The 26,156-nt window shown below is 46.0% G+C and overlaps 1 long non-coding RNA gene across 1 annotated transcript; it reads right to left on the bottom strand.

Moving 5' to 3' along the window:
- Nucleotides 1–15,202: 15,202 nt before the first annotated feature.
- Nucleotides 15,203–26,155, bottom strand: LOC111942678 (uncharacterized). Its single transcript, XR_002870651.2, has 3 exons — nucleotides 25,941–26,155; nucleotides 17,062–18,112; nucleotides 15,203–15,896 (listed from the first exon to the last, which is right to left on the bottom strand). It is a non-coding gene; the product is annotated as an uncharacterized LOC111942678 (long non-coding RNA).
- Nucleotide 26,156: the final 1 nt, after the last annotated feature.

Raw genomic sequence — 26,156 nt, 5'->3', positions numbered from 1 at the left:
TTTTTTTTTCTTTTTTTTTTAATGTCAGTTCAGCAGCATTGAGCTTTGAAGTGCCAGCATGGGGATACTTTATGATTCATGAAATAATTACATTTGCATTCACCATATACAAGTTCCAACAGCAAACAGAAGTGCTGGGTTAATCAATGTCTTCTGCAAATTCTCACTCTTCTTCCAGCTTGGGCAACAGCTAGAACAACACTTTTTTCTCAGAATTAGTAACCCCAACAGATAACTACTTCCACCACTGTAGGCTGTATTCTCCAGGCTAAACAATTTGTCATTGCACACTTATGCTTTTGTTCCCTGCTGGCAAATGTTTCTAACTCCTTTCATATGACTGCAGGGCAGCTTTCAGAACATGACAGGAATTTAAAAACACTAATAATAATTCTCAAATTGGGTAAAATCAGCTTACTTTTAACTCATAAAACTGGCATTACAGGTCTTTCTTACCACCAAGAGGAAATGGGAGTGCAGCACTGCCAGGAATACTGATAAATAACATCACTTTCATCTTCCTTTCTTTTCCCACAGGTGGGGATGAACAGGGAGCAAGTGCCAGCAGAGGAAACTGCTTCAGCCAACACAGTTCAGGCAGGATGCAGGAGAAGTGGCCTGTGCCAGATGGAGGGGTTATATATACAATTTCCCCTGGAGCAATAGGGACAGCAATGGCTCTTGATGAGGCAGTGGAGCCTTGCAATACAGCACTGCACTCCTCGTTTGCCCACTGCACATGGCATAATCCAAGTGCTGGTTTGATACCTGGGAATTTCTTCCCATTGTGAAGAAAGCAGTGCACCTTTGTTTCTTTGTAACTACCAGTGAGGATGGAAAATGTGGATTTCTAGAAACTCCTACATGTCTTAATAAGTTATCGTTTATCACTACAATATCAAAACAAGATATGAACTTCTGTTGTGTATTATTTTTCCTGTCATAAAAAGGAAGGTAATAAAGGCTGGATTTTACTTGCCCCTTGCAAACACTCATGCTGATCTCTGGAGCACTGCTCATTTGGAAGCTGTAGGATCTGATCAAAGTTGGGTGAGACACAGCCTGGCCATGTCCTGGGAGAAGAGCTGCCTCTGACCACCCCTAACATCACAAAAGCTGTGAAAGCAACTGTGTGCTCTCATTCTCCACAATGTGAGCTGCTAAATGGACTTTCTGCAGCAGTTGATAGTTCTTATATCAAAGCAATCTTTAGGATTCACTCCCATTTAGAGATCACAATGAATATAAAATAAATTATTGATCACTGTTAGGAAATCCTTTAACAAATCCATCTCCAAGGAAGAGCAGCTCAACAGTTCCAAGTGGAACAAATCTAGCGTCTGTCAGTGGTGTGGAATGACTCCAACAGCTGAGCTCACCCACCAAGAAAGCATCTTAGTAAACCTTCTGAACCAAGCCAAAATATGGACAGGAGAACAACACAGGACTTACCCAGTGGCCGTTTCCCAAAACAATGCTTCAAAAAAACAGTTTCACATTGCCACAGGATAAAATGTAGTGCCTCATCATGATATTCCTGAAGGCAAGGTAATCTGCCCTGGGCAGATTCAGGCACCTCTAGTAAGGCTAACCAACGCTGCAACAACAAAAGTGAAGGGTGTATTTCTATGGACATAAACAAATTGTGAAATGTGCTTGAGATGCTGCAGTGTGCACAGCATCAGCAGAACCCAGTGACACCAGCTATCTCATTACAGGGTATTTTACTGCAGTAGCTGCATGGGTATAAATCCTAAGTTTTGGGCCATGACTGCAGTGTAAGCCTGTGTCCTTATTTTTCTGTGCAGCACAAGGATAATGACTGCAGAGAGAAAACAAAGATGTCCAGACCTATACTTTATCTACAGAGGAACATTTCAGCTACTGCATCCTGAATAGGTAACACCAAGATCTGTTACAGCAAGGAGGACAGAGGCAACTGATCCTGAGTAAATGGCATAAGCAAAGTAAAATTCATAAACAAGAAATACAACACAACATGTATTGGAAAACAAACAGGCTGAGCTCCTTGAAAGGTTCACAGCCTATCTCCTGAACAGCCTCTGCAAGGTCTGCCCAGGAATGTCCATGCTGACCACAGATTTACTCTCTTCAGGAACTTTCCAAGGTGGGCTTCATTTAGAGAGGGATATTTGATCATGAACAACAACAGAGTGTAGCATCATGGTTTCACTACTTCTAGTGCATCCTCTATACAGCATAATGCCACATAGAAGTTTCATGAATGTGCATATACATGTTCCATACCCCTCAACAGGTTATCCTAAATTTTGTGTATAAGAAAGAGAGGGTACAGCAAAGAGTAGCAGTACTGACAGAAACCTGGATCACCATCAGCTCCCCTGGCTGTGCCCCAAATCTGATAAAACCCTGCTGGATGTTGTGGGGCAGTGGGGACATACTATTTTAATATCAAGACTTGATTCTCTGTGTTATGGCAGAAGTTCTCAGCAGTGTGTCTCTCTTCAAGGAGACCAAACAAACTAGCATAAAGTGGGGGTTGTAAATAACAGGTCATCAGCATTGGCAGGGAAATTATAGGTGTTTGGCAGCAGGATAAATAGTGGAGGTGAACCCAGACAATCACTTTTGAAACTCCTTATTTACTGCTGGTCCCAGCTGCAGGCTCTGATGGCTCTAAACATTGCCCTTGAAGAATGGGATGGAGATCCCACAGAGCATCTGTCCACAGGGTATAGTGGCAAACCCTTACACCAAACAGGAAAATGTAGTATTGAAAGCATTACAGAAAGATGGGGTCAGTGAAGCTGTGCTTCATTTAGCTCAACACATCACTGAAAATTATTTCCATGAAATTTTATAGAACTATATAGTTTTCAAAATATCCTTGAAAGGCTTCTGGAAATAGTTGAATGTCTGACAAGCAAGTACAGTGAGCACTCCTCTTTGTGCCAGTAAAACCAGAGGCACAGGAGTGAGTCCTGAGTGTCTTTTCTCCAGGGTTTTGTTGTCTGGGCTCTGTGACTGTTTTTTATGTGATGGCCAGAGCCTGCACAGCTAGGAATTTGTGAAGCTTTACGAGGCTGATGCTCCATTTTCTTTAAGTGCACCAGGTATCTGCTCTCTAGCAATCCCTTCAGTGCTCCCCTTCAGGGAGAGCTCCTTAGGGAAGCTCTAATCCAGGTGGTTGGGCAGAGAGGAGAAAAGAAAACTGGTTCTCCATTTCCCTTCAAGAGCAGAGATTGCACAGAGCCCATGGGCTATGCCTTGCAGGCTGCCCTGTCTAGTCCATGATTAAGGATGCAATTAATGATCTTTTGTCATTCCACAGCTAAGCAGGATCACCTGATCCCTCAGGAAGGTCCTGGGTGCCTTCCTGAGGATGCTGAACACTCCATCGTGTCTGGGTGTATTGTATCACACCCATTTAACACACTGCCTCCCTTCCCTGCCTTGGCACACTTGCCACAGTGTGCCAGAGGGGCTCTTGCTGTTTCTTTCCACTCACATGTACATGGGTACAGCAACAGTCAATTATCCTTGTGTGGGCAGATGTGAAGCCAGGGGAAACAGCCACTGCAGCACACAGTTTCCATCCAGCTGGGATGCTCAGTGCCATCCTGGGCCATGCAGGGATCCCAAATAACTTTGGGGGCTAAGCTTGGTTTATGCGTTTTGTTGGAGGTTTTTTTCCTATTTCAGGGAGGGATTTAGAGCATGTTTTAACATTTTTTTTAGTATACATGTAATATTTTTTATATTCAACTTCATTTCCTGGCCAGTCCATGTGTCCCAGTGGGGGTTGTGCCTTCTCTGCGACTCCTCCTGGCAGAGAGCCAGTTTATTAAAAAATTAAATGAGGATTCTCATTAAATGAGAAAAATCATGTCCATCCTCAGAGCTTCTCTGTCTCAAGGCACCATGCAGAGCTACTTAACCCTTTCTTTAGTCTCCTTGCATGAGCTCTTTGTGTGTGGTAACCCAGAGGCAGTTCCCAGATACCATGGGCTTCTCAGGAGAAAAAAAGACATTGAGGTACTTCCCATGACTATGTTTTTCACCAGCAGACTTAGCATTAAAAATGCACATTTCTGACAGCAGCAATTTTTACTGTTCCCACCACATTATTACCCAGGATGTCTTAAAAAAATTACTGCTTCTGCCTCACCACATCTTTCCTAGTTGCCTGTGGGTCTGCTGATGCCCAGGAATGCAGCAGGTATGCTGGATGCTGCCTGCTTTTTACTATGCAGCTCCTGAGGGGTAGTGAGGAATTGCACTTCAATACAGTACATCTGAATTTTAATTGAATTGTAGCCTGCAGCTAAGTGGAAAAACATTAAAATGAAATTTCAGCGTTTCACTCTAGAGTTGATGTTCCACCATAGCTCTGAAATAACTGATCAGCTCTCTCCCCTGTCTCTGTACTCACCCACGGCTCTGGGAGACCCAGCCAGCAGCCTGGTACAACTACTCAGCAGGTCACAGAGACCTTGTCCCAGTGACACATGTCCAAACCACTGCCTGCACTGCTGGCCCACATGCATTGCCTATATTTTAGTGAGGATAACGTAAGGACAAGGTTTTCCAGGTGAGCCCTGTGTCTAACAAGGGATTGTGGAAGTGTTACCCAAAGATGTAAGAAAGCCTAGGTTTTGCAATGTCACTCCATCCTGGTGCTGCCAAATACAATGTAAATGTCAGAAACAAAAAGGTAAATGATTCACCCATCCCTTTGCCTTTGGGGTTTTTGGGCATGCAGCACCCCAGAGAAAGAGCAGTGAGGATGCCTTGTGGTGCCCTCCTGACACCTTGCTGATATCCAAGAGGTGACTGTGGGAGGCACTGGAGGACCTGATCCCTCCCAAACAGCAATTTAGCATTAACTTCTGCTACAGCAACTGCATCCACTGCTCCAGGAGTGATTTAGCTCTCACCATGAGTGCTGCTGTTCTCAGTTACTCTGTGTAACACAAACATGGAAAATGTGCAGAGGAGGGTTGTAAAAGTCACTGTTTTAGCTGGAACAACATAAGGACAGGAAAAAACACAATCAGAAACATGAAGCAGCTATAAATAAACAGGCACACCCTTGCAAGAGTGGAGATCAAATAAATATTTTAATATACTGACCCCCAAATTCAAAATGGTAAAAATAGTCTCTAGCTTTTGTTTTCCAGAAAGGAGAGTATCCTGTTGCCAGAAGATTCCTGTAGTATCTGAGAAGTGAGGTCACTGTCACACCTACCAGCTGATGTGAACCTGCTGCTCACCAGGAGCAATAAGGGATATTTGGGCTTGCAGAAGTTGCTTCCCACAAGGTGTACTTACAGTCCCCACATCTGTCCCTGCTCCATCCCTGTCCCCTCAAGCTGCAGCAGGAGGAGATGGCCCTTCTCCTGCACCCACAGCTGCGTGTGACAGCAGGTGAGGAGGAGGAAGAGGAGGAAGGGCTCTGGCAGCTGTGCCCATGGCCTGGGAGGAACAGTCAAATTTCCCTACGGAAAAAGTCAAGTTTTTTTCCCAAAGCTTTGAAACCATCTGCAGAGCAGGGATGTGGCCCTCTGACCAGGCTTTGTTTGTATAACTTGTCCACGTGAAATTGTGAGTGGGTGCAACACCACAGTGCAACACAGCTGCCCTGTCACACCCCCTGCCACACCTGTGGGGACTGACCTCTCTCCTTCCAGACAGTTCCACTGCCCATCACCTCAGTTAGCCCAGCACACCTCTTCTCCATTTGCATTTGAGGACTATATCTGCTATTTTAGACTTGAAGTGTGAGCTATCTGTGCAAAGTGTGTTCTTCCAGCTCTACCAATGTCACAGAAGAAGTTGTGTCTTCATGAAACTTTGCCCCACTTCCATTCTCAAAACACTACAGGTCCAGCAGTGCCACTGCAAAACATTTTCTAGTCATTTTTCTGGTTTTCCTGGTTTTTCCTGTTTTCCAGTTTCCTGGTTTAAAGAAAGTCATAATGGTATAAAAACGAACTTTATATTAAAGAGCAAAACTTGCTCAGTATGTCTTGATTCACTGTTGGAACAGGAACCATTTTTCCAGTTGCTGGCTAATCATTAAGAAACTTTATAGACTATGCTGAGGCCTCCACCAGGGACATTGCTAATTCTTGCTGCTGCTTCTTCTACAGCCTTGGCCAGTAAAAGAACACTTTAAAAATTATTTCTACAAAGGTTTGTTTGTTCATTTGTTTGTTTTCTATGCCATGGCTTCAGCTTTTGGGGCTATGCTCTCAAGTAGGAATTCCTTGCAATTTTTAAAAGAAAATGGAGTTAAAAGCTCACAGTCCAACAAGTAGGACAGATGTGGCCAACAAAAGCAGGGAGAAGGCTATGGAGGAAAATGCAGGACATCAGAAACAGGATGTAGAGTGTCAGCCTTGGGATTCTGACCTGGAATATGCATTGATCTCTGCTCCCTCTGTCCTGTTCATCTCAGGCATGGCTAAGCCAATGGCCACAGGCACCAACATGCCCCTGCCCTGCAGCCATCCACCAGCACTGAGCTCCATCCATACTGGGGGATTGTATTAATTTGAAGTGTTTTGAGTTACTCTCATATTTTCACATCTCTGTTCCAAGCATTTGCCCCATTTTGAGGAGAATGGAGCAAGGCTTGGGATCTGCTGCTTTGGGCATCTGCATGGGGCTCACAGGGACATCAGGGAAGAGTGGCCCCTTCTCATTCCCATCAGCTTTAGACTGAGATTCACTTGAAAGTACAGGTACCATCATAGAATGTAATTGTGTTTACAAGTGTGACTGAAACTCATCAGTTTTACTTATTATTTCACGTGGTTTGGTTTTTGCTTGCTTAATGTTCCATAACTATTGTCTCTGCTGCCAAAGAGACAAAGCTGTTGCTCTGTTCTCAGCCACGGCTATTTATCTCGTAATAACTCTCCTCAGGATACAAGGAAGGGTATGAAACCAGTAGTGTAAAATTAGGACAAAGACAGAACCTTCGGGGCTTTTCCGCTCAAAAGCTGTCACTAACATTAACACCTCACTTTTGTTTTCTCTGCTGGACTGCTCCCCTGCAATCCCTCAGCCAGATGGTCTTTAATTCCGTTTATTTGAGCTTAATTCAAAGCAAAATAGTCCATGTCTTTGGGGACATAGGTCCCATTTTCAGCACTAGATGTGCTGACACCTGAGAGCACAGTGATAACAAACTGTTTAAGAGACTCTAAATGCTGGGGACAGCACCGGGTCAGGTCACACCCAACTCTGCCTTTATTGCAGCTCTCCCTGTGTGTGGCCACTATGGGTTGGACATATCTCAGCCTCCTGGCTCGTGTGAACCCCTTTGCTGTGGAGGGATCCCCAAGGGAGCAAAGGGAGAAGAGGCTGGTGGAAATCTGGGCATTTGGCAGGTACTTACTGTGCCTTTTGAAATGTTTCCTCTACCTTTGAAATCCCAGCTTGTCTTTTCAGGAGTTTGTTGAGATACTGTTATGCTGGCCCTTGGATGTTTTTCTCTTAACGATTCCCCAAGGAGAATTGGCTGACAAAAATAAGTACTTAGTAATTCTTTGGAAATCAGATGTGGATGCGATTCCCTTAAATCTCCACTGCCAAAATACACGCACTTGTAGCATATATAGTTTTTTATACCCACTTGTATTCAGATGATTTTCTGATTGTTTCCCTTGCTATTAGCCTGTCTGCAAAGGATACAAAAAAAGTATCCTTTACTTTTTTATTTTTTATGAGAAGTCCCACTCCTTCAAAAACAAGTCTGTCCTAAAAGTGGCTCCTAACCAGATGTGCCACAGTATGTTACACACACACACTGTGCTATTTTTATCCCTCCCTGTTTTCTCCAGTGATTAAAGCTTTTATGATGTAACCCAGCGCTTGGAAAGGGCTTCTGCTGTTCCACACCGCAGCTCAGTGCTCCATCCCACGTTAATCTCTCCCTGACTGCAGGGAGATGCTGCCCCGGACGCTCTGGGACACAGAGCTGTGCTTTGAGCGCAGCCGCTACCGCTTTCAATGGGTTTTGTTTTGCGTGATGTCTCCTCTGGATAGGGATGAGCTGTCTGGGGTGGTCATCTCTGGGCCCGAAGGTTCCAGTTGAGGCCAGGAAAAATCGGGGGATGTTCCCATCCCGCCCTTGCTTTGTGCCTGCTTGTCAGCTGTGCCCCCAACACCACCCACTGGCCAGACAGCTCTGCAGCTGCTGTGTTATAAATGCAAAGGCAATTTCGGGTTATATAAAAGAGAAAATTTATTATCAAACAATAATAAATTCGAACAAAGAGAAAAAACCACAATAAAATAAGCAGCGCAGCGCTGGGTGGACAGGGTCTATACGCAAGGTATAGGTGCTCCCAAATCCACGCCTGAGAGTCCTTTGGCCTGGGTTTTTATAGGAAGTTTGTGTCCCGAGGCCAAATTCCAAGCAGGCACCCTTTGCTAAGAGGTTTTTGATTGTTCGAAGAATAGATTTCCTGGCACTGGAGAATAGGGTCAATAGACGTTGGGCAGAGACTCCTCATATGTAAAGAGGTCTAGGATGTCTTTTTGATATCATTTTGGTCCGGGCCATTAGGGTGGAGTGGTGGCACCCATCCTGGAGCCGATGGCTATCTCGGCTGGCTCCTCTTCCTTTGTCTAGTTTCTCCATTTCTCCAGCACAGGTGGTCAGGGTGGAGGTGCTCAGGCTCGGCGATATCTCGTCCGGGCCCGTTCTTTTGTTTGTTCGATGGCCCGTGTCCTGTCTATTCTTTCGGGGCTGATGTGCCTGCTTGCGATTGTTATCTGGGTGCTTGGCTGCAATCTGTTGCTTTGGAAGAGAAATCCTGCCTCGACTTGGAGGAGGATTTCTCATTCTATATTTTCATCATTTACAATTACATATACTTTATTTAAACCTTTTCTTTCGAATTTTTATTCATCCAATTCTTTATTACAGCTGGGAGAGTGAACCTCAAATCTTCCCCTTCCTCTTTTTCCTACATCTCTCCCTTCAGAATATATCCAAAGGTTGATTGCAATTGTACATGGTTAAAAGAAAAAAAAAACTGATTACATTACGTGGTAAATGTATCAGAAAAACGTGAATTAAAACTCCCGCAGTACTGTGTAGGGTTTTTAGAAGAACACACTTTAAAAAGCCCGAACCAGCTGTCCATATTTCAAAGCCCAGTGCCTGTGCCCAGGCTGAGGGAGCAGAGCTGTGCCCGGCTGTTTCCCGGTGCATCCCTGTGCCCGCCCGGGGCTGGCGAGCGGCTCCCGGAGCCACCCGGCCTGCCCTGGCTTCTCCCGGCGCTCAGAGCTGCTGCCTCAGCACCCGCAGCAGGCGGCAGTGCATTGCATCTCCATAAGAAATACGCCTCGTTCAACAAACATTTGGCTAGAAATGCAGGCAGCGTAATCAGGATACTCATCTGCTTCGGAAAAGGCTGCTGAGGAGTTAAGTTACTCCCTTGCTACGTCATATATCCAATTATAATTCAGCTGCCTCCCCCTGGGAATGAGCATAGAAGCTAATCACTATGTAAACTGCAGAATGTGTGGGAAATTGTCTTTTATCAACGCCAGTGTTACCCCTGGGAATGGGAGGGTTCAGGCACCAGTATGCTCCCTGCAGCAATTCCGTCTGCTCCTCATGGATGCTGAGTGTTTGGGGTTTTTCCGTGCCCACAGTCCCCTGACAATGCTGTGGTCTAAGGCCAGGTCTGCCTCTCGCTGTGGGTGGGGAAAAAAAGATGCCAGGGCAGCTGGTACCTGAGAACCTTGCAGAGAGTGACACGGGGATGTACAAGGAGCCAAACCGTGAGGAAAGCTCCAGCCACCAGGGCTGACCTGCTCCTGGTGCACTTTGGGACACACACACACACCTCCCACCCAGAAGGGCAGATTAATTCACCCTGAGCATCACCAGAGTTTCTGTAATCCCCATGGCCAGGGCAAACTGTTCCTCTGTAGATAAAGACGAGTCATTCCTCTCCAGAGCAGCAGCTTCCAAGTTACCAGACAGGATTCATTGTCTGGGGGGGGTTGTTTGTTTGTTTGCTTTTCTCAGTCATGTTGAGTTTTCTCATGTTGAGTTTTCTACTTGCTCTTAAAAGGTGCAATTTCAAGAGTACAAAATAAATCTACACATATGTGAGAAGATGGTGCAACTTCATTTTGAGCAAGCTCTGGGAAGTCACCATTTCTATCCCAGAGCAGTGCTGGAAAATTTTGCCATTTCCTAGTGTACGCTTTCTTTCTCTTTAATTTGACATTTACCAAAGGCACTACATGTACCCAGTCACCTGTGCCCCTCACTGCTGAGTTTTGCTGGGCAAAGAGCTGCCCAGGCTTCATACCCTGAAACAGCTCTCAGCTCCCATGGGGCTGCTCAGGCTGAACCTACAAACTGGGGCTTGAGCTTTGCTGATGGACAGTGAGTCCCAGAGTGTGGTGGCACTGGGGACGGGTGGGTGTCAGCTCACCAGGATATTTGGAAGAGGATATGGGTGCCTTTTTACACAGTTACATTACAGAAAATCTGTGGGCCATGGTCTGTGATTCCCGAAGTCACCCTGCAGAGCTGCCTTTGTCTCTCTACAGCCAGGTATAACTTGTGGTTTCTTGTTGCCTGTATTGGTCCACAGCAAATAAGCAGCAAAAGTCCCATTAGCATTTTCCCACACCAGCCTCCTCGGAGCCAGAACTGTGGTGTTATCTGCACTGGAGCAGCAGCTGGTCCCTGAGCCAGAGCCCTGATGTTCCCCTTGATCAGGGCCATGGTGCTGTACCAGAGGTGCCTGTGCCCAGCCCTGCTGCACCGGAGAGCCCTGGGCTGAGCAGCCAGGCACAGTGCCATGCCAGAGCACTTCACATCAGTGGGCTCAAAGCAAATATTGCCATAGTTTCACATTCCTGACTGACTTTGTGTCAGAGAACATCAGCATAAAGAGTTGGATGAGCCCTCAGGTTGAAGCAAGATGGTTCTTATTTAGAACTAATGAACTTCAATAGGCAGAAACTTATATATCATTCCTGGCCAAGGAGTAAATTAAATGCAAGTGGCTGAGATGACACCGGAGTCTGAATTTCAATCTGCTGAGGGACAGATGCATCCAACAAGAGTAAAAACTCTGTGTTTCCTGACAAGCTGCTTTTTCCAGCAGCCGACTTAAATGCTTTAAAACACTGACTGATCTATGCTTTCTGCTGAGACCACAGCTCTGGGACAGCCACCTCCTGTGAAAGTCTCTGACTTGGCTATCACCTATATGGAGGTAAATAGTCATTTCTACCTCTAATGTGGACAGTTCCCTATGTTGTGCGGGGTTTTGCATGGGCTTTTAGCCTCACTGAGTTTCCTTTATTCAGTTTTTAACTAATGGGAAGTAATTTGAATACTGGTGCAATCCTTGGATTCAGCAGAACTGCTGACACAGACTGGGCTGGATCTGGCCTGATCCTCATTAGCAGGAAAAAGGACAGATTGTCACAGTTGCTATCAGAAGTCCCCACCTGGCTCTGCCACTGCACCCCAAAGGTTTCCAACTTGGATAAATAATAAATGCAAAAGCCAGCCTCACATCTTCCCCTTGAAAGACTAGACCAAGCTGTGTTCAAATGAATTAAATCTGCGTGCTCTCTTTTGGTGATGAACTTGAGGCTGATGAAAGTGAACTATTTTTAGTGCTAGCTAGAGGCACAAGTGAATGCCTGGCAAAGCATGGAGTGCACTTCCCTGCCCTGCCAGTGCATCCAGCCAGTACTGCACCACCCAGGCATAAAGGATGCCAAGAGCCTTAATGCCATGCTCTCCCTTGCCCCCTTTTATTTAGAGTATGTTCTGCAATTCCTGTTTCACAAGGAGAGGCTCCTTCCAGCTCAGACCCTCCTTGGGTAGGTGAGTGCCTGCCTTTCCCAGCCAGTGCCAGAGGATACATTGCTGTGTTCAGTATTGAGGTGCTGCCATGTGAGCCCCACGGTTCTACTCCTGAGGGAACACTGCTTTTCTGCCTTGGAGCAGCTCAATGGGAAATGCCCCAGGTGCAGCTGCCTGTGCTGTGAGAAAACACCGTGACAGCACTGCTACAGACTGGAGAAGGAGGAGGAATCTTCTACCTTTGGTTCAGGGCTACTGAGCATCTATGCTACAGTAGCACAAGCATCTAAATTGCCTTCTGCTTCACGGCCTGCACCTTGCACCTTGAGGAGGGGGAGATGGCGGTGCTGGATGAGCTTCTATTTCCTCCAAATGCTCTGAGGGCTGCTGCTGATTTCAGATTTACTTACTGTAATGCATCCTTTACTGTGGTCATTTGTCTTGTTCTTTAAAGGCTATGGTCTGACATTTGGTCTTTACTGGATTCCACATTGCTTGTGAGCATAAAGGTCCTGTCTGCTTAAATGAAATTTTATCCAAGATGCTATTTACAAGTGTCTCCAAAATGTCAATACTTGCTTTACTGCAAGCTAGCAGGGTACATCACCCTTTCTGCTGAATAGCACAGCAAACTGCAAGTGCTCAGTGTCCACATGGTGTTTCTGAGTCCTCAGAGAGTCTTTCTGGGGGCTGATGTCCTAGGGGGCTGCCCCCTGCATATCCAACCATGGCTCCTCCAATAAGGATCTGGCTCCTTTTTTCCGAAGTTTATGCTAGCAGTTATTCATTGGGCTTTTTTTACACACAGATATCTCTTAAACTGTTTTCTTCTGTTCCTTGGCATATTTATTTGTGCTGCATGCATGCAGCTTTTCTGTCTGGGATATATACTTGAAGCAGAACGAGCAAGTCTTTCTTTATTGCCTTGGTAGAGTCAGCTGCTCATTTAGCTGTTGTAAAAACAAATGAGGAGTTTAAATCTGCAAGACAGGAAGATCCTGTCTTGTGTTTGCAAGCACTGAGTGAGCAGGCCCCTATTGGAGCTGGTGGCCCCAAAGGCCAGAGGGAGCTGTGAGTGTGAAAGAGGGTCACTGCCTTCAGCAGCTGCAGATCCAGGCCAGCACAGGCAAGCTTATCTGCTTAATAGGACAGATGGAATATTGCTCCATGGGCTGCAGCAGTGCCCAGTCTCATGGTGCCAGAATCACCCTGCAAGCACTGTGCCAGGGAGGGACAGGTTCCCATGGCTTTACAAACTGCCTTTCAAACCAGGTATTCAGAAACCTGTGTGCCAAATGCTCAGGGACCTTATGCTGCTTTGGCTCTGGAAGCAGCAGGACTGCAGGAGTCCAGCAGCAGATATCCCCCTGCCTGCAGAGTGACCCTTGCATTCACACATGCTTGGTCCCCTGCAGCAGTGCCATGTGCCACGGAAACCCCCAAACTCCGATGGCAGGAGGGGGAGAGGAGCTGTGGGTGCCATCCTCAGCACAGCACCCAATACCAGACACCCCCCTGTCCCTGGTACCCAGGGTTTGCTCTGCCCCAACACCAAGGAAGGGGGGATCTGTTTTCATCACCCCAAACTGCTGTTTCCCCACAGCATTATGTTCATCCAGCTCATTCCCCCAGAAGCAATAGTGCTTTTCTGTTGTACCAGAATGCCCTTCCACTGCTGCCTGAGGAAGGGGACAGTGAACTGTGGTTTGCTCTGCTTCAAAACACAGTGAGGGGAGATAAGCACAAGACAGCAACCTAAGCAAGCAACCACAGCAAGCTCTTTCCAATAGACACTGGCCTGTACTAGACCTCTGCTTTGTGCGATGAATCAGTGTCCTTCCCAGAGATGTTATAAAACATGATGTCCTTAATTTCACGGTATTCAGGATACAGAGCTAAACTTGCAGGACTTAATCTATTTAAATTGTCCTGTGATATATATTCAAGAAAACAGAGGTACACTCATAAGATTTAATCCATTTAAAATTGATTTTGCCTCTCAGCCTTTGTGAAATATCAGGAGAGCCTGGAGGCTTTCTGCATTTTTCAATTAGGAAAGAGACCAGCCAAGTCAACCAGGCAAAGGGCAGATCTCAGCTTGCTTTATTGCAGACATGCTATATCCAGTATTTCAATGAGCACCCAAGAACCAAACTATAGAAAAGGAGCTGGGGAAAGCCACCAGAGTCTTATTTCTTGCAAAGAAGATTAAAACAATCTCTGAGAGTTGCTGCAGACAAGCAAGTGAAAAGGTCCCAAGGGAGTGAGCATGCTTAAGCTCAGCTCTCATGCAGAGGCAAATAAATGGTTTTAAATTGATTCTTTTGCAGATCCCTGAAGGGAGACATAGAATCACAGGATGCTTTGCATTGGAAGGGACCTTAAGGACCATTGAGTTCCAGTTTGCCTGCCATGGGCACCTCCCAAAAGACCAGGTTGCTCAAAGGCCCATCCAAACTGACCTTGAACACTTCCAGAGATGGGGCATGATTCATTTTCCCCTAAGGAAGGCTCCTAGCTGTTGGATACAGCGGCAAGACATGGTGCCTCTCCCCTTAGAGCATCAAACCCATATAGACGCGCTGGAAGTAGTGGCCCCAATGGCTCCAGCAGGATTTGATACCGGGGCTTCCCTGTGCGGCTCAGTCGAGGGGAGCCAGGCTCTGTGGAGTCCTCCGCAGCCGCTGTGCATCACTTAAAGGCTCTGGGGCACCCCAGGACAGCGCACACTCCGCGGAGCCGGTCCATGCGGGGTGACAGCGGCCCGGAGCCGGTCCATGCCCGGTGACAGCGGCCCGGAGCCGGTCCATGCCCGGTGACAGCGGCCCGGAGCCGGTCCGTGCCCGGTGACAGCGGCCCGGAGCCGGTCCGTGCCCGGTGACAGCGGCCCGGAGCCGGTCCATGCCCGGTGACAGCGGCCCGGAGCCGGTCCGTGCCCGGTGACAGCGGCCCGGAGCCGGTCGCTGCCGGCTGCGCACGGCGGGGCCCCAGCGCCACCCTCTGGGGACGGGGCCGCAGCCGCGCGGTCCCAGCCGCTCTCCCAGCCCCGCTCCCCCGCCCGCGGGGCCTTTGCTCCCCGTTCAGGGCCCTTCAGCGCTGTTTCGGGGTTCAGCCCGTGCGGAGCATCAGGGGCAGGGGATGGGGCTCGGTGCGGATCACCGGTAGCGCCGGGGATTGAGCCACTGCGCCTTTGTGCTGCCTTTTCAGCTGTGGAAAGAGATTATCTATTGGTCATCTCGGAGCCAGCTGTTAAAGAAAAAAGTTGCATTTAAAAGATTCTTAAATCTCCCTCTTTCGGTTAAGAATCTCAACCTTTGGTTTGATGTTTTCACATAAAATGAGTTTGGGGTTTTGGGGTTTTTGTTTTGTTTTGTATTTTTGATTTTGTTTTTTTCTGTTCATTTTCCGGTCAGCTCCATCCAGCTCAGCAGAATCACCTCCAGGAGGAAGAAAGGGAGGACCCTGCTGCAGAGGAAACCTTGGAGAAATGAGACATTCTGTAGCACAGGCCTCTCCAAGTGCAGTGCTGCTCATACCAATAGATATTCTGACAACAAATTATCGTGTAAGTTTAGTAGCATGCTGCAGATGTGAGTACTTCATATCTGCTTATGAAGGACTCCTCTTGTTATTTACTGTCCCTTTCAGGATTAGCTGAGGAAGGAAACGGGAAATTGTACTCGCTGGCACGTCATGGAGCTGGCTGAGGGGCTGAGGAGGAAATGAAGCAGAAGCCAGCTGAGAACAGCACCTTGCTGCTGAACGCCACAGGGTGCTTTTGGCCCATGTGAGGAGCAAGGCAGCTTTGACTCAGCCTTCCTTGGGTGAAAGCTTAAAATTAAATCAGCACAGCAGCAAACACTTTTTTCTGCTTCCTCCCATAACCACCAACTCATGCCCAGTCACAGGCTTGGATGGAGGATCCCACTGCAGAGCTGAAGATGGTGAAAGGCTCCCAGTTGTTCCAACAATGACAAATATGCCATGTTCTCTCCAAAATTCAGCAGTGGTGTGTTTCTCTCCACTCTCATGAAGGTTACTGGTATTCTGCCTGTGGGGACACATAGAAAGGAAGGTCAAGCACGTTGCCTTCCTGCTGAAGAGGGCATTTCCCTTCTGTACTAAATATGGAAGCAGACACTAGTACCCCTCTTGTTTTTTCTGGGGTCATCTGAGATACAAAACACTCAGGAGGAGGCTGTTCCTTAGTCTCCATTCCTGACTGCTTCCCTCCCACTGCTGGCAGAGCCAGAGCTGACAGAATGGGGAAGGCTGGCCCTGAACACCCCACTGCTCCCACAGAACACACACCTGAGTGGGTGCCCGGCCTCTGGGCAGCCTCTGTGCAGGGGACTTAATGCACAGTCACAAACAGATATTTGTGTGGGGTTTCTTTCCCTAACCAAATGAACATTTGCTAGAACTCTGACCCTCCAGTGCAATATAACCATTGGCAGGGCAGCGACTGTTGTGGGTATGAGCTCCTAAATCACTTACAGCAAGAAAGAAGTGATTACACAAGGCTGCAAGCCTTGGCCAGTCCCACCAAATCAAACACTGTGGAATATCTGGGATGAAAACATCAGACCCACACAGAGTCCAGACATTATCCCTGGGATGCACCCCAGCCCCAAGCCATCTTCCTTCCAGGAGAACACTGGATCTAAAACAAGTTACATTTCCTTCATTGTTTCTTGGCTTGAGTTTCTAAAAGTTCAAACCATTTCTGTTTTCCCAGTGTCAGTCATGCACACAGATTGGGAGTTTAACCTGTAATTCTGGCTTTGCAGCTACTGTGAAACATTCACACTGGGTTCTTCTAAACCAGGAGCAGAGACCTTTAATTTCGTTCCACTAGAGGAGCTTAATCTAGGACTATGACATTTCAATTACTTAGTAATATATATTTAACACTCCCAAAATTAAACCAAGAGAAGGAAAAACGTTGTATATAAGCAACTACAAGGATTTTATTTACAGCCAGTAAAAGCTCTAAATTTAGAACAAATATCTAAACAAAGATCTTATAGTATCTTCTTCCTGTTATGCTGCATAATTCAGGGACTTCTGTTCAAAGCATAATGACTAAGATTTTCATTTCTCAGCTTGAATTTTCAGCTGATAAGAAAACTATAAAATATTGAAAATTTCCCCAAGATGGGAAAACCATTTCTGCAGGGTGCTGGTCCTAGTCTGAGCACACAGATGTTCCTTACCCACAGGAGTTCAGTGTCGGTCCCTCTTTATCTTCTGGTAGCTATAGGTCCTCTCTTGGTCTTCAGCGTGGCTGTGAATTCCCCCAGGCAGGGTATTTCTCATTGCCCCACACTGGTGCAGATGCTGGTCCAGTAAGGTGCCGGTCTAGAGCTTGGCAGTGCTGTACTGCAATATGTGAAGTGCTCCATGGCTTGGTTCTCCTGAATAACTGTGTCACTAAGAAATATATTCAATTTTATATTCTTTAACATCACTGCTTTCTGTGCCTCCATCGGTAGTTGTTTATTACCCACAGCCAGGGATGGTTTTGCTCCTCAGCACAATAAATCAGGCTCTTTTTAGCACAGTCTCAAGAATTCCTGGAGTGGTTTCAGCTCCCCCAGAACCACAGTGTGACTCAACATGCTGAACAGAAAACCAGACTTTCCCAGTAAGCTCCTGTTTCTGCACAGAAGTTATTGCTGGATATGGGTTGGTTTCTTTTTCATGGTGGTTGGTACTGGAGATCTTAAGCCTCTGGTTTAAGACTGGAGAGGGAAGCCTTGGAGCAGGGCGTTGAAGGCAAAGCAGGAGGCAGTCCTGGCCCTGGCCACAGAATGGGTGCCAGGTGGGCTGAAGTGGGTGGCGAGCAGGGGAGAGGTGATGAACAGCCAAGGGATAAAGGAAGAAATCCTGCCAGGATGCAGATATTTGGAAGCAGCCTTGCAGAGGCAGCTGTTCAGGGGATGAGGAGTTTCCTGGCTTGGACTTACACAAGCACACTAGCCCACCATGTGCAGGATGCAGCTGGGTTTCTGCACTTCCTAAATATTTCTGGGAATATGATGATGATGATGATGATGATGATTACTTTCTAATCAATGCAGGGAATTAATGGAGGTGAGAATGGAAGTGCAGGTGTCAGCAAAGGAGCTGCTTTGTTATTTCACAGCACAGCAGGGACCTGGAGCCGTTGGATAAACCACAACAATATCAACAATAGCATTGGAGCTTCTTTTTTCATAGATGACTACTGATGTCTCTATTTGCTTCTACAGCAGATATCAACACCTGTAGCAGGAAAAAGATTTACACCCTCTAATAATGAATTCTGTGTTAGCAATGGGGACTAACTCAAACACCATTAGATTTGCCTAACAATGAAACATAGAGGTCACATAGTGCCCTTTGAAAGCTCTGATGTGACTGTTGTACTAAACTCACCACACGGCTCTCTTGCCTGCCAGAGCACAGAATGATATTAATGTGGTCCTTGGCAGTCTTTAGAGGAAAAGTAAATGCTGAACTTATTAAATATAATAGCACACAATAAGCTGATATTAGTTTACTTAATGCTCATGCTATGAATAGCAGATATTGACCCAAATGTGAGAATAGCTTTATCCAGTGTTCTATCACCTAACATTAATCTTTATCAGCTTTGTGGTCATGTTCAGAGATCTCCCCTGGGTATGTTTCCTGGCCACTGTTAAACAAATAAATTGCTTCTGCTGCCTACAATTAAAGACATATATTCAGCAGCAAAGAGGCACAAATGGAAGTGTACAGCAGGAAATTGCTGCAACCTGAGTTATCCTTCACATAGACCACGATGGCAGAATAAGACACACTTCTTGCTGGCAAGCAAAAAGCAGAAAAGAGAATGAGATAAAACACTGACAAGCTGCAGTGCAGCCTGTGGTGTGCCTTACGGTTACCACATCAAATACTTTGATATATCAGCAAATACTCCTGATCTGGGAGAGATCAGGCTCATTTGACCCCAAAACCACTGTTATTCCAGATTTTACTTCCACCCTGCATTGATACCTCTCTGCTACCACCACCACCTCTCTCCCCATCTCTGTGCTCTGTCAACACTTCATGCACCAGAGAGCAAAGCTCATCCCCAGGAATGGGGCAGGGGGTTCAATGAGTGGAGTTTTTTGGTTGATTATTTCCATAAAAACTCAGAAGGCCAGTTTCATACTTTTCTCCCACATCTGTCCATCCAGGTTCACAGATATTCACCATGAGTTCTTTCTGGGCACTGGAAAAAGCAGCAATGAGCAATTTAATAATTTCCTCTGGGACCCAGAGTCTATCAAGAGAAAAGTGCAGTAAACAGTAATTATCATCAAAAGTGCAGATTATCTAGCTAGCTAGCTATCATCTGTCATCTATCTCTAAATAGGTAGGTAGGTAGGTAGGTAGGTAGGTAGGTAGGTAGGTAGGTAGATGGATGGATGGATGGATGGATGGATGGATGGATGGATGGATGATGGATGGATAGATAGATAGATAGATAGATAGATACAAACAAACAAACAAACAAACAAACAAACTTGGGTTAAACTAATCCTAAGATTTAGGCAGAAAACCATAAGAGCAGGAGAATTCAAAGCTGAGGCTGCCATGGCAACCCTGACTCATGCCATGGTGGTTGGGCATTGCTGCATCACCCTGGGACTTCCCAGAAAGTGCTGATGTGTGCTCTGCATTTTATGGGCATTCTGTGGACAGGTAATGGAGCTGGAGAAAGCATCTGGTGCATCTGTGGAAGAGGATGCAAGTTTTGAGGGAAGAACTGCAAACCCAGATCTGGAAAGTACCAATACAGGCACAGGTAAATCTGGGCTCACAAATGAGGTTGCACATGAGCTCCTGAGCCCACAGCCCCAAGCAAGCCATGGGACCATGAGAAGCTGGTCTGGAAGATAAAAGTTTTAGCAATGAAGCTTGGAATACTGAAATCCCACCAGTGAGCCCTAAATGAGTGCCAGCTCTAGCATGGGTCCTGCCCACAGGGGTAGAACTTCCAGTTCCTGCTCTACCCAACAGGTACCTCTGTGGAACAGAACAGCTTCATTTTCCTCCAAGTAAAACTTCTTGCAGACATGGAAGTCCCTTCATGCAACTGTATCCCATTTGCAGTTATTCTGTGGAGGAACTGAGTCTAAACCAGAGATCAAGAGCTGATAAAATCCCAGTTAAAAAAAGTTTGACCCAGTGGCTGTAGGCCAGGAGAGTCTGGGCCCTCCCTGCACCACATCAGAGAGGCAGTGCCCAGGGGAGCAGCTACAGGTTATTAAATAGAGGTGTGATGACCAGGAGCTGAAGATTTTCTTAGCACTGACTGGCTTCATGTTAATTGTATATATAAACTTCTAACTTCAGACTCCCCTCTGTCAGAAGTCAGACTGATTTTTGTGAGTGTATTTAGAATGCAGTTGTTTTAGAATGAATTTTGTCCAATACAGAAAATGTATGCAACATAATTCCTCCACTGTAATGCTATTATTTTTCCTATTTCTCTTTCCTTTTCAATGTAAGTGTTCTGTAAAATCATGTTGGTAAAAGATATGTATTTGTTTCTCTTTCAACCCTGACATTAATTTTGGATTTTTTAAATCTTCACAAGTAACAAATTACCTTTTAAAATCTGACAAAACTCACTTCAAAGCAAGCTGCTCTCAATTGTTCCTTACAAAAACAGCCAATGCATGCTCTTTCAGTGTGTATGCCAGCATTCATTGCTTTGATCACGATTTTTGGAGAGCTACAATGAACAACAAAAGTAGATGTTCAGAGAAAACCACAACTCACAGCTCTGCTATACATTGATACACCAAGCCTGATTCATAAAATAGCACTGTGCTTTTAGGCATCTAGACACAGAGTATAGAGAAAGCAAAAATGTAACAATTGAATATGAATCCACTGAGCATCTTCAGACAAAAATAAAGCATGGAAATTTGGAGGACAGAACATTTGCATTGGCAAAGCTGAGACACAACTCATCTGCACATGCAGGAACTGTCAGCATGCCAGGAAGAGCGATTAAACAGCCTGTCTGTGTAGTTAAATTGGTTTGTTTGTGAGAGCAGATGAAATAGTGCAAGTCAGAGCAGCAGCAAAATTCTTTGAATAGAAAGCCATGCACAGTCTGAGTTTTGGGAGGCCAACTCAAAAGACAGATAAGGCTTTCTCAACTGTTTCTTAACCCATTCAGCAGGCACTGAGTCTTCACCTCACCTTTGGTTTAGTAGCTGCACTTCATCCTGCTTTGCCCTTTGGGTAACTGACCATAAAAATAACAAGGTTATTTCACTTTCAACAGGAAAGTTTGATGCCCTGCTTCTGGAAGCAGGGAAACCCTCCAGGCACTGCCAGTTTTGCTCAACCTGCCCTGCCTCCTGCTTGCCAGGGAGCAGTCACTGCTGTTTAGTTCCAGGTACCATGTCCCTACACCTGTGGAATGGAGGAAGGGATGGAGGAAGGATCCAGACTGGGCATACCCTATGTTTGGAGCAAAAGGGCACCAACCTCCCAGTGGACATTAAACCTCTTCTTCCCACCTTTTGAACCATGGCAAGGAGCCTCACTGCTGGATTTTCCTGGGGTGGATCTGGCCTTTGCAGAGAAAAAACAAACCAACCCCTTCAGCTGCATAAAGCACACACCTCAGGGCACTTCCAGGCATGAGAAGTGCATCTCCATAAGGAAGGAGTGCAGGTACACTTCTCAGTAGTTTTCTCAATGCCTCATCCAATCTGGCCTTGGCACTGCCAGGCATTGGACATCCATAACTTCTCTGGGCAACCTGTTCCAGTGCCTCACCCCCTCACAGTAAAGAATTTCTTCTGTGTATCTAAATTAAATCTCTCTTCTTTCAGTTTGAACCCATTACTCCTCGTCCTATCACTGCAGCTCCTGATGAATAATCTTCAGAAAAAATAAATCAGAAGTTCTTTCCCTCTTAATCACAACAGGAAAAGACTGCCCAGTCCATTCAGGGAAAATATTTTCCAGATCTACTTTTCAGTTACATGGGATATTTTCTTTCCTACAGCATGTCTTGTGTTGAGAACTTCCCATGCTCCCAGAAAGGAAAGGTATGTGTTATAACACCATGTGCTCCCTCTCAGTCTCATAACCTGCATGAAAACAAACCTGTTTCATAGCTGCTGGTGTAAATAGCCCAGGCACAGGGCTTGCCATGTGACTTAATAATCAGCAGCTTGCAAATGCCACTGTCTGTTTCCACACCTGACACATACAGTCACAGACAACCTTGCCATATCTCTCTTCCTTGCCACGCCGTCTTCAGGAAACATTTTGCATGATATATTTTTGTCAGTGTGTTTTCTGTGATCTGATTTGCTCTTTATGGGGTTTTCATCACTGTTGTTACCTGGGTGTCCAGGGAAGACTTTGTGGGAGCTGGGTACAGAGCATTTCCCAGTGCAGATTTTCCCCTCCCCTGTGCCTGGAGGTGGGTGTTGGATCACATTCTACCAGTTATCTCTGTGTTTGCATTTCTTAGTGCATTTCTTCACCCCTTTGCAGGATGACTTGAGCTTCCTCATAGTATTTTGCTAGCTGAGATCTCCCTCCCTCCTCCAGTTTCCTCTGCTTGTTCTCTTTGCCAATGCTTGCCAAAGTTGCTCACCCCTCCTCATCCTCCTGTGACCCTCCTGGCACTTCTGCACCTTTTTGGGTGCATCCTGTGTGACCACGCTTCACACAAAGCTGCCTTTGAAAGACAGTTGTCAACACACCAAACCTCCCAGCAAACTCCCCCTGGGACAGCACAGGGGCCAAGGTGACATTGTGTGATGGCTGTGGTGGCAGGTGCAAGGGAAGGTGCCCAAATGGCAGCAGTGCATCAACAGCAGTTTGCAGCATTCAGCAGGAGCAGTTCTCACAGAGAGAACCAGAAACCATGATTTGCATCAATGGCTTGTCAAACAAGTTGGCAAAGATAGATGCTCCTACATGCTGCTCAAGGTATGCAGCTTTTCCTGTTTCCCTTCCTCACTCAGACCAGCACAGGCTTGGTACTCAGGATTTTCAAAGGGACTTATCCGTGTCTTATCTGACCACTGATGTCATTCACAGTTTCATATAGTTGTCATCTCTGCTTGTCTTGGTCTCTTCTACTCTCACCAAACTCTGTATCCTCAGGGAGCAAGGTCACACAGAGAAGTATCTCCAAGCCCCGGGATGCCATGCAGGAAACCTTGATGTAATTCTTGGTTTAGCCAGATGTTTTGGGTTTTACTTTAACTGTCTTCATTCTATGGTGGACCTGGGACCAGCAGTTCTTCCAGCACTTGTGCCCTCAGCTTCACCCTGTGCCCAGAGGGTACCCACAGTCTATGCTGCAGAATGGAATCAGCTCCAGATTATCCCTAAAATTACTTTTTGCCCTTGTTGTTTTAATGAAATGATAAACCCAAAATTTTCTTTAAAACCTTATGTTCCTAGGTGACCAGATGAATAAGGAGATAGGTGATATTTTGCAGAGGCTGAAAATCTACCCTGTATCTGTCTGCATGAGTATATAAAGATTTAGTGGGGCCAAGACCTATCTGCCTATATCAGCAGCGCTAGCAAATGAGCTAGGAAGCAACAGAGAGGGACTCCTGAGCTTTCTGAGCCTCTGAACCACAAAAGAAGCAGCACAATCACTCAAAAAGACACAAGTCTTCATGCTTGAAGTCAGCCTTGCAAAAGACCAGGAAACTTCCACACATCAGTGGTGATTTTGGTAAGATGGTCCTGCTGACACCACAGAGTGCTTGGGACAAGTTGATACATGAGCTCTGATTTATGGGAGGCCCTGGGGGAAGTTCATGTCCAAGACAAAGATGATAAAAACTCTCATTACCTGGTCAAGATTATAGAGGGCATGAAGGAGCTTCAGCTGCTGGGCACAGGGTTCAGCCATGGTGTACTGGGGAAACCCTGGGATCAGTTTGTGCTCACTCAGGAGTGAAATGCATAGACTAATGGTTGAGCAGGACATGGAAGTCAGAAAACAGTTCAATTAATTCAATTGTGTATGACTTTATGTTAGCAAATCCTAACAAATGTACAATCTGCTATGTCAAAGAGTCTGCCATTCATAAGGATTTTAACCTATGAGCTCATTTTCTTCCTCATGTGGGTTTGGTTTTGAGAAAATATCAGATGTAACTCTGTGGATTTAACAGCTCCTTATGGAGCTGGCCATTGCAGTCCCTCCAAGACAACACATTCCACTTCTATGGCAAGATGAAATGAGTCCTCCCTGCCATCCTGGTGCTCATCCCTGCCTGCATCCTGGGAAAGAGACATTCCAGTTCTAGGGAGAAAGCAACCAAGTCACTTGCAAACACTAATTATGACCTTTATCTTCTATCTTGGGAAACTTTGTCCTTGCTACACCCAGCTGTCCTCCTGCTGATCTTTACAAGCAGCAGAGATATCAGCAGTCAGTCAGCCTGAAAACACTGCACAGCCCCAGCAACACCCTGCAGAGGCAGCAGGCAGCATAACCCCACTAGGAACAAGTCCTTGCTCTGGCTGTCTCGGCCAGTGAGTTTCCTGATGCTTAGATAACACCTTAGTAGCCATTATTAGGCTTGTCTTCATGGACAAATCAGGCTGGGCTGTGTCAGTGTGGAACTGTGGTTATAATCCTCCTGATACACGGGCTCTATCAATGTCTGAGAAGCCATTCTGATGCAAAAAACAGTGGGTTTGGAGTGAAAAGGTCAAGACCACTGCAGTATAGATGAATTTTAATCATCATGTAAGACCTGACTAAATACCAAAACTGGGGTTTTAATTGAGTGTTCCTTAATTCTGCAAAGATGTAATTTCCTCTGCCTAATAAACATGAAGTCATGCAGCTGCCATGAGTGACAAACTGATAAACAATTCAAGATGCTTTTCAATAGCATTTTTCTCCAGTTTCCAGAGCCATCTGCCTTCCCCAGCTAAGGTTACATCATTAGTGACTTCAATAATTTAGAGGCCATCCTACTTACTCTAATGCAATTGGCATGTTTGGCTGTCAGTTAGAGCAGAAACAGTGTACAATTAATAAAGTCAGCAGTTTTCAGTACTAATTAATTATTCAAATTCTTTAACATTGAGAGCTTAAGGTGTATGCTAGGCTCATTCCTTCTTATTATTAAAAAGAATCAGAAGAACTGCTCTTGCATTTCCAGTGTGTTTCCTTCCTGTCATCCCAGCACTTCTGCTGGTTTGGCTGAGAAGCATCATGACTTTTTAAGGGAACCTTAAAAAGGATGTAGCCTCATGTCACCCGCATGTGCAAGGACAGGTGTGCATGCAGTCACCTGCACATGAACAACCACTTCTGTGTTGACCATTTGACAACAGTATCTGTGTCAAATATGTTAAGCCTTTACTAGTTTTTCAAAAATAAGAGACTAAACAGAGCACTTCAGTTCGTGTCAGTGCTTTGGGAAATGGTGCTTAGAAGTCAGGAAAAGAGCTGTAGCTGAGATAAAGGAGTCAAAGAGCAAGGGGGACAGGAGGTCAGTGCAAAGAATGTGGAGGGAAGCCTAAATTTATGCTCAGCCTGCCATGGTCACATGTATTGATTAAGTGTTTTGGCTCAGGAACAGGCACATATTGCTAAGCAAATATTAAAAGCAGTGCAGGTTTCAAGGGGAAGCCTCTTTCCCCTGGGAGTTACTGTTGATCACTCATAATTAGATGGGAGGTCAAAACTGACCAAAAGATCAGATGAAAATTCATGCAAGGAAAATACGGTAATCAACAAATAAGGAACCATATTATTTAGTTCCTGCTGCCGGTTTCAAACATTCATTACAGAAATTAAGGATTAAAAAATGGTTTTTAAAAGTTCATGTCATTTTCTCTAGTAGACTATCTTAATTCTCTGACTGTGTCACAGAATCTTTTGGCTGGAAAAGACCCAGGGTCAGGCTCTTCTCCCAGGGAACCGGCAACAGGACAAGGGGACAAAGTCTTAAGCTGCGCCAGGGGAGGTTTAGGTCGGACGTTAGGAAGAATTTCTTCACAGAAGCGGCGATTACACCGAAAGGGGATGCTGAAAGAGGTGGTGGAGCCACCGTACCTGGACGTGTTTAAGGAAAGACTGAACGTGGCACTCGGTGCCATGGTCTGCTAGACAAGGTGGTGTAGGGCCACAGGTCGGACTCGATGACCTCAGAGGTCTTTTCCAACATGTTCGATACCGTGATTTTATCACCCGGTGGATCCGTCCGGGCCGAGAGGCGGCGGCTCCCCCTCACCCCCTCACCGCGGCCGCCAGGGGGCGCTGCAGCGCTCG

Source organism: Cyanistes caeruleus, chromosome 14, assembly GCF_971803275.1.
Source record: "Cyanistes caeruleus chromosome 14, bCyaCae1.hap1.1, whole genome shotgun sequence".
Lineage (NCBI taxonomy): Eukaryota > Metazoa > Chordata > Aves > Passeriformes > Paridae > Cyanistes > Cyanistes caeruleus.
Note: the sequence above shows the minus strand (reverse complement) of the source record. Positions and strands in the feature narration are given on the sequence as shown.